This window comes from Euprymna scolopes, chromosome 26 (genome assembly GCF_053919585.1).
Source record: "Euprymna scolopes isolate OS-2025 chromosome 26, ASM5391958v1, whole genome shotgun sequence".
Lineage (NCBI taxonomy): Eukaryota > Metazoa > Mollusca > Cephalopoda > Sepiida > Sepiolidae > Euprymna > Euprymna scolopes.
The window spans coordinates 10296095-10311094 of record NC_136507.1 but is presented as its reverse complement, the minus strand read 5'-3'; the positions used below and the strand labels follow the sequence as shown (position 1 = coordinate 10311094).

Sequence of the window (15000 nt, the reverse complement as noted above, 5' to 3'; positions counted from 1 at the left end):
TTCTGAAGATTGAAGGCTACATTCTCGGTCCAGGCATTTAATGATTATGTACGATTTCTACCTGGTGATGGCTGACGGAACAAGAACAATTCATACCCGTTAATCAATCAAGATTGTTTAACATCTTTCTACTGAACACTTCGTATTATTTACTGATTAACTGCGCATTTTATAATAAGAGAACATTTGGTTATAAAATAATACAAAGTTATTGAAAAATAACATAAAAATACATTATCTTTCTTCTCATGACGGACATATTTTCTCACTCATATATAATTCCTTTGCAGAACAGTGATCTGTCGGTTAAATTCATAATTAACCATTCGATACTATTATTAATAATAATATATTTGTAGAATTCATACTCAAAGCACAAACGGAAACGTCGCGATAAAGAATCACCGTTAACTTAAAATAGCCAACTATTTTGTAATTATAGAAGACTATTCATAAATAAGAATAAGAATGGAGCTCCCTTATTTACAGAGTTTAATTAAACATTGAGATTTTCTCTTACTCGTTACCTACTGTGACTTACGATCAAAAGGTTACAATGGTTAATTGTAAACATGCACAGCTAAAACAATACGTGATACTAGAATAAATTGTTCCTCATTTTACCTAGCCTCAGAAGGCTTTTCGATGAATAGAGTTGTGTGCATAGGCGTCTCCTCTGTGGAATACATTAACCTGAAACCGTCTTCTGGCTTATTAAAACACGGTTGCCTACAAATCCTATGTCAACAAATAGTTGTCATAAATCATCCTTATGAGTAATCAAACACAGCCCATACTATTAATCATATGAATTTCTCTCATAATAGTCTTCATCGTTGTATTGACAATCAGATTGTTAAAGCATATGGCCTTGATATGACTCGCCTAACCAGTAATATATATGTGTGTGTATGCGTGTGTGCGTGTGTATGTATGTGTATTACGTAAAATAAATTGTAACTAATTATTAACTAATATTGTACTTGGAAATTAATCTATTTTAATATTACATAATTTTATTTATTAAGAATTATTTTCATTGACAGTAATAATTTAGAAGTAGAAGTCACAATTGTTTAACTATAGATGGAAGAAATATTACAGTCGAGATAATTGATTGGTTTACTTGATCACGTTGCAGCAAAGAGTTTATAAATAAAACGATTTCTGTCAGAGTGTTTGCCTAACCAGACAGGATGGAACAGTGTCGCTAAGAACCATTGTTTGATGTCTGGATTGTCTAGCGGAAAGCGACTCCTAGAAAACGAAATAGAGATCCATAAAAATTACACTTGAAGAACATAGACAACTGTATTTATCTTAACTGAAAAAAAAATAATTATTTTAATGAATTGTTAAGAAGGATTAAATATGGAATTACTCTGACAAAATGACCTACTGATTAAGAGTAACTAATATGTAAGTTGGTTAGAATAATCTTGTGAGAGCACCGAGACAAAGCAATGTTGAGAGTATTCAACATGATGATTGACCATTTAAGAATACCAAGCGTTTTCCATTTTCCTCAGATAGGTGTCGCTACTTTCCCTGCAAAAACTAACGCCGGTAAAATTATCTCCCTTGTCCAGGATATGGATAAAACTATGCAATGCTTGTTTGTGTACTATTCGTTTCAAAAATGTAGTTGACTCAATCTGCGCTGGATAAATACTGTACCAAGAAAGAACGGCAGGAGTTTGTTTAGCTTCACAATTAACATGACGCTGGATTCTTCTAAATAGCTGAGTCCATACGTGTATTTGTGTATTCCCTATAGAAAATATTCTTCTGTACATTTGATTGAAGAATATACTTAAAGAGATGCCTAATCTTTAAATTCTCCCTAAAGGGTATTTTAAGGGGAAAACATTTATAGTATCATTAATCTACCTTTTAGTCAATTTTCTCATCTTTTTGCTGTGCTATCACCTGCTATTTTAGAATTTCAATCCAACAGATCCCTTAAGCTTTCTAACCGTTTTAAAGTGCTATTGTTTGTTTTATATTACAATTGGTTCACCGGGCATATTCATTAGGTAGTGTTTTTTTATTCTTTTTCATGAAACCGGTTGCTTTTAACATTAGAGGAACTATGGGGATATTCCTAAGATTCCAGTTTGTTCTCATGTCGTACATAAGGCCTTGTTATTTAGTTACCCTCTATCTCTCTCTCATCTCTATTTAAACTAACATGATTCAGTGCACTGACTTTAAATCTGGTTCTTATTTTCTCCCTCTAATTCCATCTCACTATGTCCCGTTTGATAGCATTATATTCTTGATATGTAGCTATTGGAATTGCATAATCATAGTAAATGATTGAAATATTAGACACATTCTCATCTCCATCAAAAGAACATATCTTTAATGGCAAAGGAATTATTTTGTCAAGATGATAATGAATCTGCTGCGAATAGTTCCAAACCCTTTACTCCCGTAAGACACACCAGCTTAATTAAATGCCCATCGGAAAATAATTGTTACAGTTATAGTTGAAGAATATCTCCAATAACTACATTCGTCAGAGCGATATGAATCAAGGCGTTATTTTGTATATGCAAGTTTTGTGTTCGCCAAACGTTACCAAACATTTTGATAAATCATAAGTTATATTGCCACTATTGTGAGTGGTTATATTAAGCATTTATAATTGCATCTAAATATAGTCCTATTATAATAAATGTTTACCTATGAAAGCTTATCTAATTTATATATGTTTCATGCAGTGACAATAAGAGATAAATGCAATAAACGTATAGTTATTTATTTGGAATGCATAATTTCAAGTTTATATCTATGTAGATGTATTAAACATCCCCCATTACCCTAAGATTTTGTATGTTTTAACTCTTCAAAATAGGACCATGATAGTTGATAATTCCTATTTTCTACAAAAGATTTGAATTACGATTTCTTGTTCTTTTTTATTTTAAAATTAAAACCTATTCGTTATATATAAAAATTAAAACTGCACTTTTATTTTATTATATTTTTCTAAAATTATAAAAGTTTATTTGAACTCTTTTCTCTTTCTCTCTCTCTATCTCTCTCTTTCTCTCTCTCTATATATATGTGTATATATATATCGTTATATTCATATATATATATATATATATATATATATATATATATATATATATATATAGGGAGAGAGAGACAGAGAGAGAAGTCATGTATGTGTATTCCAGCTTGGAAAAACAATAGTATAATTTGATGATTATATTCTATATATATCCAGGATTGGAAGCACTGCATCCAAGTTATCTCCCGAATACACTAAGAATATAAACAGAATTTATACTTATATAACATACAGCAGCATTATTCCTATATATGAGATAGTAAAATGTGATTCCTTGTGAGACGAATCACAGATGATGCTGAATATGATATGGCAATTGAAACTAAAAAAACATAAAAGAATGCATCTAAATAAAAATATAAGCTGGGATCTAGAATTTTAATCTGAGCTACATCATCGAAAGAGCAACTTTTGATAGTAACCCCGCAGTCAGCATCCTCTGAATATTGGTCCTTAATTCAAGTACAACACACCGGGCATTGTGGTTGTGGAAATGCTTCATAAAATAATCAGACTTATAATAACCTGTTATTTTAAAACTACGTCACATTAAGGATCTTTTACATATATAAAACTTTATCCTGAAGTAATACCACCGAATTTAATCATTGCATATTGTGAAATTGATGTAATCCTAATATAGACTGTTTATTTTTCATTTGATTAATTATTTACCCACTTTAATGTTCTATCTCATACAAAAAGAATATATATTAAGCTCAATCTTAACCAATAACAAAATTATATGAACATTGTAAAATTGACATGAAATTATAAACTGAATTGTTAAAACGTATATATGAAATTATTACATAGCGACACTAATCTAAGTGTTAGCAATTTGTAACGCTATCGTAACTAACATTTGACAAATGCGGTTTCAAATCAGTTGCAATTTAGGCGAAAAACTTATCGCGAAGCGTTTTATATGCTGGAAGATATAAGTCCTTTTGTAAAATCAATATTTAAAACAGTTATAACAAATCATTTTTGTGATTTACTAAATGGAAACCTTCTAAAAATTGCATTACTGTAAAAGATTATTTATTAATCTAGCAAATATTGCATTATATATCGCTATATGACGAATGAAGCCTTGCCTTTATAAGTACCTCATTCCTGATTTTATCGCTCTCGTAATTGAACACATAGTATCAAGTTTGTCCATATGTTTGATAAAGCAAATAAGCGATAAAGGCAATAGCTGAATAGTTAATATTACGTATTGGAATTCACGTTGATGCCTTCGAAATATGAAGTTACGCCTGTCGAACACACCATCAGGTTTCGAATCTGTGCATGAAACATGTTGCATCTTTCAACAGTATAGAGCATTGATGCGATGAAGCAGCTGTCTTTGGCGTTTATATAGTGTTTTAAGTTGTGAGATTACTAAGTAACTATTCGTAAAACAGAAGTTTAAAGTACTGTGTTATTATTCTCTATTTAATACAGTTATCAGTGATGTATTATATACTCCGGAAGTTCTGGTCTGAGCATTTTACAAATGTTATAATCACAAATTTCTACATTTTTGGAGGTGGCGGAAGGTAAGTTATTAACGTCATGGGCTAGCGACCTAAGTGAGCCAAGTTCGAATCCACTGAAGTCCTCAGAAATATTCACAGCTTACGATGTTAGCAATCTACACGTGGTCTCTCTCTCTCTTTCTCTTTTTCTCTCTCTCTAGAAAGGATCCTAACTTGAAATAGATCGAGGTAAGCACTGCTTACAGCTGACTCATCTGATTTATACAAAATAAATGAAAGTTTCGTTTTAAAGTGAAGCAAATGATTATGGAATACAATCGGGTGTAGATTTCATATTTTGCAGCTTATTATTTCACGAAGACTATTATTTTATACAGTCATATCTAAAGCGAAATTTACATTTAAAAATAAGAAAATATGTTGTCTAGGTTATGTGATCTTTTTCTATTCTCAAATATTTGTTATTGTAATATACATTTAACAGTCATTGTTGACTTCACATCAGCTCAAGATTTATAAATAAACTTGCAAAAAAATGTGTTAAACAATTTTTGTACAATATTCTGATTCAAATTTCAATTTATAAATGATGAGTAATTGTTTTATCCCGGAAACAGTTTTAAAGTTCAAAACGCACAAAATGTTATTAAATCATATTTATTACTTTAGAGAATATCAATAGATATAAGATAAGCCATATTTAAAGACAATAATACATTATATATTATAAATAATGCCGTATTACGCATAAATATGATCAGTAAGTAGGCATTGATATTACAGAAATTTAACAGCTACAAATGGACTTCTTTTTATGAAATACTTTACAGGAATGCATCTTATGTCTCAGATATTATGATATTAGTTTTTCTAACTAATATACATGTTTATTTAATCAGGGCGTGATTTTAAGTGTAAACAAGGATAATTCTACATTAAATAAGATGTATATATTAGTTTATTGTAAGTATGGCAACACTTCATTAAGTAATTACCAAATACTAATCTTCTTATAATGTACTAACCGTTTCTTACTATTTAAATTTAGTTGTAGTTTTCTTAATAATTCGATAGAGAATTCTTCTTTCAGGTTGGAAAACGGGGTTAATGCAGTTTATATGCCAATCAATATGATTAATGCGTCCTAAGTGTTTGTGTACAGAAGTAAAAAGTCTTATACAAATGAAAGCTATTATACCTCTGAATTATTTAATGATTAAAAACACATATTTCAATCCAGGAAAAAAGGAGTTGAAGTTGACTAATTAGCAAAAGATGCGTTCTAAGAACTTGGATGTGCCAAGTTCGAATCCAGTTTGTTCCACAATAACACTTAGGACGTTGGGAAGCTTTAGGCTATCCCTCATTTATGTACCAGATTTCTTCCCTAAAAGGATACTGACTAGACAAATATCAAAAAACAAATGTCATCTTTAGAGTTATCTGATTCATACAGTATGGGTAAATGCATGTATATACCTGCTTAGGTAGACATATTATATATTATATCTGATTAGATAGACATATTATATATGATATCTGATTAGGTACACATAATATATATTATACTTGATTAGGTGGACATATTATAAAATGTCATAATTATAACTAGTGACATTTTAGATTAATATTCTAATTGTAATATCATTTAACAATATATGGTTCGCTTATAATTGATATAAAAATGCAATAATTTCTGTAATATATTTGTGGTCACTATTGGCAATGCAGATACGGTCAAATACTTTCAAGACATGCATTAATATTTTGTCGTATACTGTGGTCCAATATAACCAATAAAACATGTAGCAACATATGTATAGTACACACACGTTTGACACATTGTAGCAGATGCTTTCAAATCTAACTTGTTATTTGTCTTAATGCTTTTATTAAATTCGATATAGTTTTTACATACATGTATTTTAGTGTATGTATTGCTTCATTAAACTACAAAACTATTCTCTACACCCAACAATTCGAAGGTAGAAGATAATATACCTATAGATAACTGTGTATTTTACTACATACCTACAAACGTGACAAGGTTATCGTTTCTCTCCTTAGGAATGTTATTATGGTTTTGTTTTTACTGGGGATGGGGCATCCTAGTGAATGCCAAACATTCCCCCTACTATTTCACACGGTCTACGCGAGAGATATTTTAAAGGTAATTTCTGTCAGTTAAAGTGTAGTAATTTGTGCATCTCTTGCACTTAGTTCTCCTGGTATACTCGCCAGGTAATTAATGAAATGATTTGTTATAAGTCTGATTACTTATATAATTACTTGAATTATGGACATCTTTCTTTTATAATATTAGTATCAGGGTTTGTATTACTGTACACATAGATCCGAAAAAGTTGTCAAAAAACAAATATATAACAAATGAATGTTATCAAAGGCAAGATAAGTTACTTTTCTACCAAACTGGATATAATTTTCGTGTTTTTATTCAATGTAACATGTTTATTCCGCTCGAAAAGCATGCAGTGTTTACCGAAGTATTGGAAAATTAAAAATGGCGCCCGACTCTCTCTTTAACACGGTAAGTTTGGGAAAAGGTGTTATAAATAATGAACTAGACAAAATACTATTAAAAAAACTCCGAAGATATGTTAACTTATGTCCCGGTAACATATATTGAACGAATTTCTAACAGTATTTTGTCGAGGTTATTATTTATAATACCTTTTCCCGTACTTACCGTGTTAAAGAGAGAGTTGGGCGCCATTTTGAATTTTCCAATACATCGGTAAACACTCTATGTTTTTCGAGCTGAATAAACATGTTACATTGAATAAAAACACGAACATTATATCCAGTTTGGTAGAAAAGTAACTTATCTTGTCTTTGATAATATTTATTTGTTATATATTTGTTTTTTGACAACTTTTTCGGATCTATGTGTACAGTAATACCAACCCTAGTATCATTCCATGGGAGGTGTGATTTTTTCAGGAATCTGAAATACATGTGTATGAACTACAGTAAGTTTTACTGTGACAAATGAATTTATTAGTGTTGTGTTTAATATGAGTATAATACTAATTTTAACTGGTGTATTATAATCCAGAACTTATTGCTTTGTGATACTGTCTAAAATACTAGATGGTTTAAATAGTATATCTGTGTTATTTTATTCTTTTTCTATTTTGACATATTTTGAGTATATAAAAACATAAGTGACTTTTGAAAATAAAATTGCAGCGTTATTAAATAATGTTTTTAAGTATGTTGCTAAGTTAAATAAAACATCGCATCTATGCGTTTTATTAAAGGGTTAACAAATGGTGATATTTCTGTTGAAGCCATTTTTCTTATATGATTGAGATGGCATGGATATTTAGTTATATGTTCTTCTCATTTATGGAATTTCTAGTTATAGTTCGTTTGGAATTGAAATGAGCAACATTATACAGATCAGTAGCTTATCTGGAATAATCAGGGTAGATTCTCCAAAATTATTACTAGAATATTTCGAGCACCTATTTTTATATAAACGGTCAAATAAAACGTGTATGGCAAATAAAATTGTCCTTGTGTATTAGTCTTTATTGATTGGTTAAGTACATTTATATTTCTTACTGATTTTAATAAAGTTTTCTTATAATTAAGTTTTAAATAATTAAATTTTAAACGAAGTTTAAATTAAAAAATGGCTCATTTAAAAGATGATATCGATCAAGTTTTTGACACAAAACATACAGGTTTTAAAGGAACATCATTGTCACAATAAGCGAATAATACTCAGGTAGCCAGCAATATTTTGAAAGGTTGTTTTTGTACTTAAAAAGCGTACACTATGTATCTATTTTATACATTAACATGCAGAAACCCTTTGACATGTCACTGCCGTAAATATATCTATTCGTTTTGATGTTAAATCTATAATTTTAGTATATATCATTAATATAAAGGTGTTGTGATATCAAAACACAATAGTTTTGATTAAATGTTGTAATATCAAAACCTAATAGTTTTAATGAAAATGACTTGTCTCGAGAATTAATGAACATTATTGTCTTGGAAAGATTTTGTTTTTTACCATTTTTATATCTAATTACACATAAATTAAATTAGTTACTGTTAATGCCCACAGATCTATATGTTATACCTATATAGAAAAAATAGATAATAAAATTACAAATGAATAACAAAAAAGTGATTTAACGGAGAGTTATGCAAAGTAGCTTACACGGAGCTGAATCTGCGTCTTTGCTCCCGATTACACCCCCCCCGCACACATATATATGCTCTCTGATTTTATTTGAATAAACCTGAGAAGTTTTTAATATTGTGATACGTGTAAGTATTTTCAGGAATTTACTGAGATATGAAATTTTATCTTGGATATATATATATATATATATATATATATATATATATATATATATATATATTGTACCAGTATAAACAAATAATATATATTTTGGTACTTTATCAGATTTGGTGCGTAATATAAGTAAATGAATGACAGTTAATTTTTACAGAAATATTGAATATGTATATATACACATATATATATATATAAGGTAGGAAAAGAAAATTACAAATTAATAACAGCAAATATTAATTTAACAAATAAATATTAAAAGCTCCACAAGATGGCTTTGCTTTCTAACTACACACACACACACACACACACACATATATATATATATATATATATATATATATATATATATATATATATATATATATATATGTATGTATATATATATATACATATATAGTATTACTGAAGGTTATGTTCTCTGATTTTTGGTAATAAACATGAACAGTTTTACTGTTTATACAGTTGCGATGCATGTAAAAGTTTTTTGCATTTATTGGAGTATAAATGTTATTGCCCTATTAATTAATTTTAATAAAGCGTTTCCTAAATTTAAATTGGCTATATTATTATTTAAAGCACTTACATTAACCAAAAAAAATCACTTTTATTAGTTTTGCTTCATGGTTTTACGTGACTAAAATAAAGTAGTGGGAAGAAAGTTAAATAAAAAGAAAATATCAACTTACATTTCAGCCGATGGCTTCTCCTTGAGACGAACACATTTCAACCTACGCTGAAAACTTGACCTGTGATATACAACCGTGACTCTGGCTTCGTCCTCAACAGGTCTCTGCCATGCTAGTCGCTTGTTGGGTGCTCTGGGGATTTGTGCCACTACTGTTTTTGGCAATTTCATTCGTACTGGGCTTCTTTAAAATCGCCTTCCTAGCAATGGTACTTGCCCGCGCCGTCGGAACCATATCTAGGGCCGAAGTACGAATAAATATACGCCAAATATGGGGAGGGGGTGATGGGATAGAAGAAAAAAAAAGAAAGAAAGAAAGAAAGGGGGAAATTCCCCCTTCTTTTTATGATTTTGGTGTAATCGTAAAAATTACTAATCGAAGCCTTTAATGTTGTGTATTTATATATGTTTATATAGATACCAACAGAAAATATATGTACGTATGTATATCAATATATATGTATGTGTTCCTATATATATGAAATGTGTGTGTGTGCGTGTGTGTACAAACCTTTTTTGTAGTTGTAGTTTAAACTATTTCAAGCTTTTGTGTATATTCTATATATTTGTTTATATATCTTGCTGCGTTTGTAAAATATATTGTTTTTGATTTAAATAGTTCAAATTTGTAGAAAATACTGATTGCAGGTGATCGATATTAAAATCGATCAACTTGCTAATAATAGTTCATTAAACTTATGAAAAAATGAATTGCTTGTGCATTGTAAGATCGGAAAAATGGTAGGTGACAATTTTTAATGTAGTTAGAAATTTTTTTTAAAAATCTTATAGAAACAAGCTATTTGTTCTGTCTTGAAAAGATAAAAATTTTAACGCATAAAGTGATTTTGTTTTAGTTTGGATGAATATTTTAATTTAAAGAACATATACGTGTTTTTTGGAAGAGGATTATATTATACGGTCAAAAGAGAAAATTAAATAGAGTTCAATTTTGTTTTATTTTTGTGTACAATAAATTATACTTTTTGTTGTTTTTGGTATGTGAGCATGTATATTATAAATATATATATATATATATATATATATATATGTATATATATTTGGAGATATGTAAAAATGACTTATGTAAAATTTAGAAATAAAATGAATTGTGATAAAAAGTTAATCTGAATACAGCGTATCGCTATAAACAGATATCAAATTTTAAAAGAAATTATTAAGGTTAAATTGTTGCAAAAATTGCTTAATATTCATAATTAAATCAAATATTGATGGTTCAAAAGTCACGGTATACACATAGGCATATACGCGTGTATATATAAATACATACAGACATACATATGTTTGAATATCTATATAGTGAAATTGGAAAATATTTATTTGAATTTGAATATAACTTTTCGTCTTAAAATGAGGTTGTGTAAATATGATACTGTAGAAAATTATTTAATAAGAGGTTTATCAGTGTATGCTTGAGAAATGTATATGTATATATCATTCCTATTGTTGACAGGATGCTGTATACACCTATATGTATAGAATTTTGTTTGTGAAATTAGTGGCACAATAGATTGTTACAGGTTTTTGGACTTTTAAAAATTATAACGGTGTTAATGGGGTAGCAATTATAACGTCCATGTACATACACTTTCCTAGTTTACGGCTCAGATTTTACTTTTATCCTTTGTGAAATGTATTTGCATTTTTCTTTCTTTCTTTCTATATGTTTTTCTTCTTGTTTGTTTCTCATTTACTTATATTAAAAAAAAAAGTCTTTTCCGGCAAGAAGGATACCCTTGTTCCCGTATTTGTATCCGACAATCAGAAAGGTTTGAATACCTCAGAGCGAACTTATCTAAATTCCAAACAGAACAACCAAAATATTATTGTAGTAATGCATATATATATATATATATATATATATATATATATATATATATATAATATTTTATATAATTATATCCATATATATATGCATATATATATAATATATATAATTATAAATAACACACAAGGATTCCTACATCAAGTTAAATGGGGCAGGTGTAAATGTATAAAATGCTTAATCCGTATTCTTGATGCTTTTCCTTGTATATGATGTTTAGTAGTTTTCCTTCAGTGTATATTTTTCTTTAGTTCTGTGGCGTTTACTTTCTTAATCAAAGGTGGCGATATAGAGATGTATATCTCTATGAGTATGCATATGGATATATACACACATAAAGATATATCAGAACAGAGATGTATCCACGGAGTGTATTTGATGTCTTAGATTGTTAGGTATGTGTAAATCCTCGAAGAAAGTGAAAATAGATGAAAATAATCCTGGATAAAAGAATTTAAAAAAATGTATGTGATTTTCCTTTTTGCGAAGTTGATAAAAAAATTTAAATCTGTGTGTCGTTGTCGTAGAATGGTGGATATTATCTTAAACTGTATCCCTTGAGGAAGAAAAAAAAACGTAATATCCCCGAAAATAAGATATTTTCTATTAAAAACTTCCTTTTTTTTCTCAACGAAGAATATTTCTCTTTTTGTTCTTTTTTTTACTTTTTAAAGTCGGAATTGACTTTTCCTGAAGTAAGGAAACCTCCAGAATATATATCACCTGCAAATTAAGAAAAAATGACTTGGAATCTAAGCGTGGTTTTCCTTCTTAACAGATATATCAGGAACGACTTCTGAAATAGTTATTTTTAGAAGTACACATATATATGAATATATATATATATATATATATGTGTTTGTGTGTGTGTATGTATGTAAATATTTTTGCCGTTTATTACGACTGATTTATTTTTGTATTTAAGAGCATTTTTTCATATTTTTGTGTATGTCGAATATATTATATATATATATATATATATAAAAATATATATATTTCATGCGTATTTATAGAGCAAAAAAAATGGGTATTGCATTTTGTATTTAGGGGTATTGTGATAGATTTATCTTGTTGTATTTCGAAATATATTATCCTTGAAGCTTAAACATTGCGGAAATCCTTCAGACGAGAGATCAATTTCTTGAGTTTTATATTTGGAGCAATATTTTAATCCATGTGATATAAGAACATCCACTGGTGAATTAGGCGAATCCCTTTTTTTGTTGTAGTTTTTTTAAAGATGCAGTTTTTAATCCCGATTGAATTGAAATGTCAACACGCTTGTTCTCGTGCGGAGAAATAGAGGGAGACTGTTTTCAATTTTCATCTCTTTTTCAGGCACGTACTTGACTAAAACGTCACACATAATACATAAACATATGTAGATGAGTGTGTATATATGTGTGCATAATATGACGTCTTATACATATATATAACTATGTATCGCCTTTTTGTTAATTATATATATATATCACGTTTTTGTGTTTAAATAGGAAACAGCTATCCTTTTGCGTTTGTTTTAGGGACGTATATTTTCCTGTATATGTGTAATATAAAATGGATGAATTTACATAAATGTATAATTTACTTATACATGCCTAGTCGCGTCTATGTGAATATATGCATGTCTATTAGTTTTAGAAAGATGAACTTTCTTTGCGTTTAATAATCTGAGAAATTGATTGCATAAGTATTTTCTATGTATGTGCAGGCGTGCATATATGTATATATATATATGTGTATGTATATTTTATTATTTGATAAACAGCTGTACTTTGGTTTCGAATATTTCTGATATTTTAAAGATGGAATTATTTGCTTTTTTGACGGTTTCGAAAAATATTTCTTTAAGAAAAAATTCGGCACTTTGATGAAGAATTGTTTTAAGCGAGGTGATAATAGAAGGACCGCATAACTCACGTTTATATTTTGGCTTTCTTATTTATTCAAATTATATGTATGTTTTTTTTTTTGGTATGAAGTCCGACACGCGCATAATTCACAAACTCTTTCAGAAATCATTATATTTTCCCGAATTCAGTGTGTGCGAATGTTTAAAAAATAATACCCCATTTAATGTATACATAATAAATGCTTTTTTCTCTCTCCCTTATTTTATATTTACAAATATGTGGCTATTCGATAGCCACTTCTTTTTTGTGGTTCTTTAAAAAAGAATTGAATGTCGTCTTAATGGGAGAAAAAAGGTAGTGTTGCTATCGATGGTAGGGGGGTAAGACAGTACCCCCCAACAAGGTTACGAAAACATTTTCTAACAATGAAGAAGGCACGTTATTAAATTTCATTGCAACGTATCAAGTGATACCGCTTTATGATAAATCTATCCGTTTATCAAGAGATTAACTAGTTTTTTCATTTTGAATTCGATTGTTGAGTAATGTCTTCAAGGATATTCTGCAAGGCACAAGGAAACGATTTCTGGTTCTTCTATGAAGAAAGACGCCAAATACGTAAATCAATAGTTCTGTCTATGCGCGCGTGTGTGTGTGTGTATGTGTGTGTATGTGTGTGCGGTTGTGTGTCTGTACGGACCTGTTTTTCGTGCCTTCCTTTTTATACGCGTGTGTCCGTCGGCGTGTGTGTGTGCGTACTCACGCAAGCACACCAGTTGTGCGTCTGCGTTCTGCGTGCTAGAGTGTGTTGATTCGGAAGCAGACGCACAAGGAGATATGGACAAACCAATAGGCCAATCAGAAGATTCGGAATTCGATCCGGTGGTAGGGTGGATAGGGAAAGAGAAAGAGAAAGAAAGAGAGAGAGAGAGAGGGAGAGAGATATGCGGGTCAGGGAAGGTCTGTCGAATCGGACTGATTGCAAGGGGGGATACACCCTTCCACGGACGCTTTCTTAAAAATTAATTTGTTTTCCCCTTTTCTTTTCCCCTATCGATCGATAGAACAAATTGCTCCCTCTCTTTTTCGCAGTGAATTCCACACACAAAATGTGCTCATCTCTGTTCACAAGTTCTACCTATCAACTTGTTAGGGTAGCTCGTTAAGCATCTATATTAGACGATAATACAGCGCGCATTACTCACACATACCTATTGATATATGCATCTATTCGTTTTTTTATTTTTTTAGAGCGTGCATGTTTTTCTGTATAATTTTTATTTTCTTGCTATGCAGTTATTCATATATATGTATACTTCAGTCGTATTAGTCTATAGTTCGCGGCTTTAAGAGCAGTTCATTTATTTAGTTGTTTCTTTAAAGTCTAATAATTTACATAGATTAAGCCAATTTAGATTAAGGCCAAATAGACGAAACCCGTGCCAAAAATGGAGTTACGTCGAAGAGAAGAGAAATGATAGGAAGTAAAGCTTACTGTTGCCATTAATAATGTTAATATGTATATATACGTGTATATATTCTTGAACTTTTCGCGCTGATTATATCGTTTTATTCACCTGCACTTTTTAGCTGCAATGTTCTTTTTTTTCACATCTAACGTGGACAACGTGAAAGGTGTTAAACATTAGAGTAACATAAGCAACTGCAGGCGATAACACAGTAAGACCTGTTCATTTTCTCTTTA

General features: G+C 29.7%; 1 long non-coding RNA gene across 1 annotated transcript in view; it reads right to left on the bottom strand.

The window, feature by feature from the left end:
* LOC145247915 (uncharacterized) overlaps positions 1-15000 on the bottom strand; it is a 436900-nt gene that overhangs the window by 420740 nt on the left and 1160 nt on the right. Inside the window, exon 1 of the long non-coding RNA XR_013863301.1 lies at positions 9598-15000. This exon is cut by the window's right edge and continues 1160 nt beyond it. This is a non-coding gene — a long non-coding RNA (uncharacterized LOC145247915). The remainder of the gene's footprint in view (positions 1-9597) is intronic.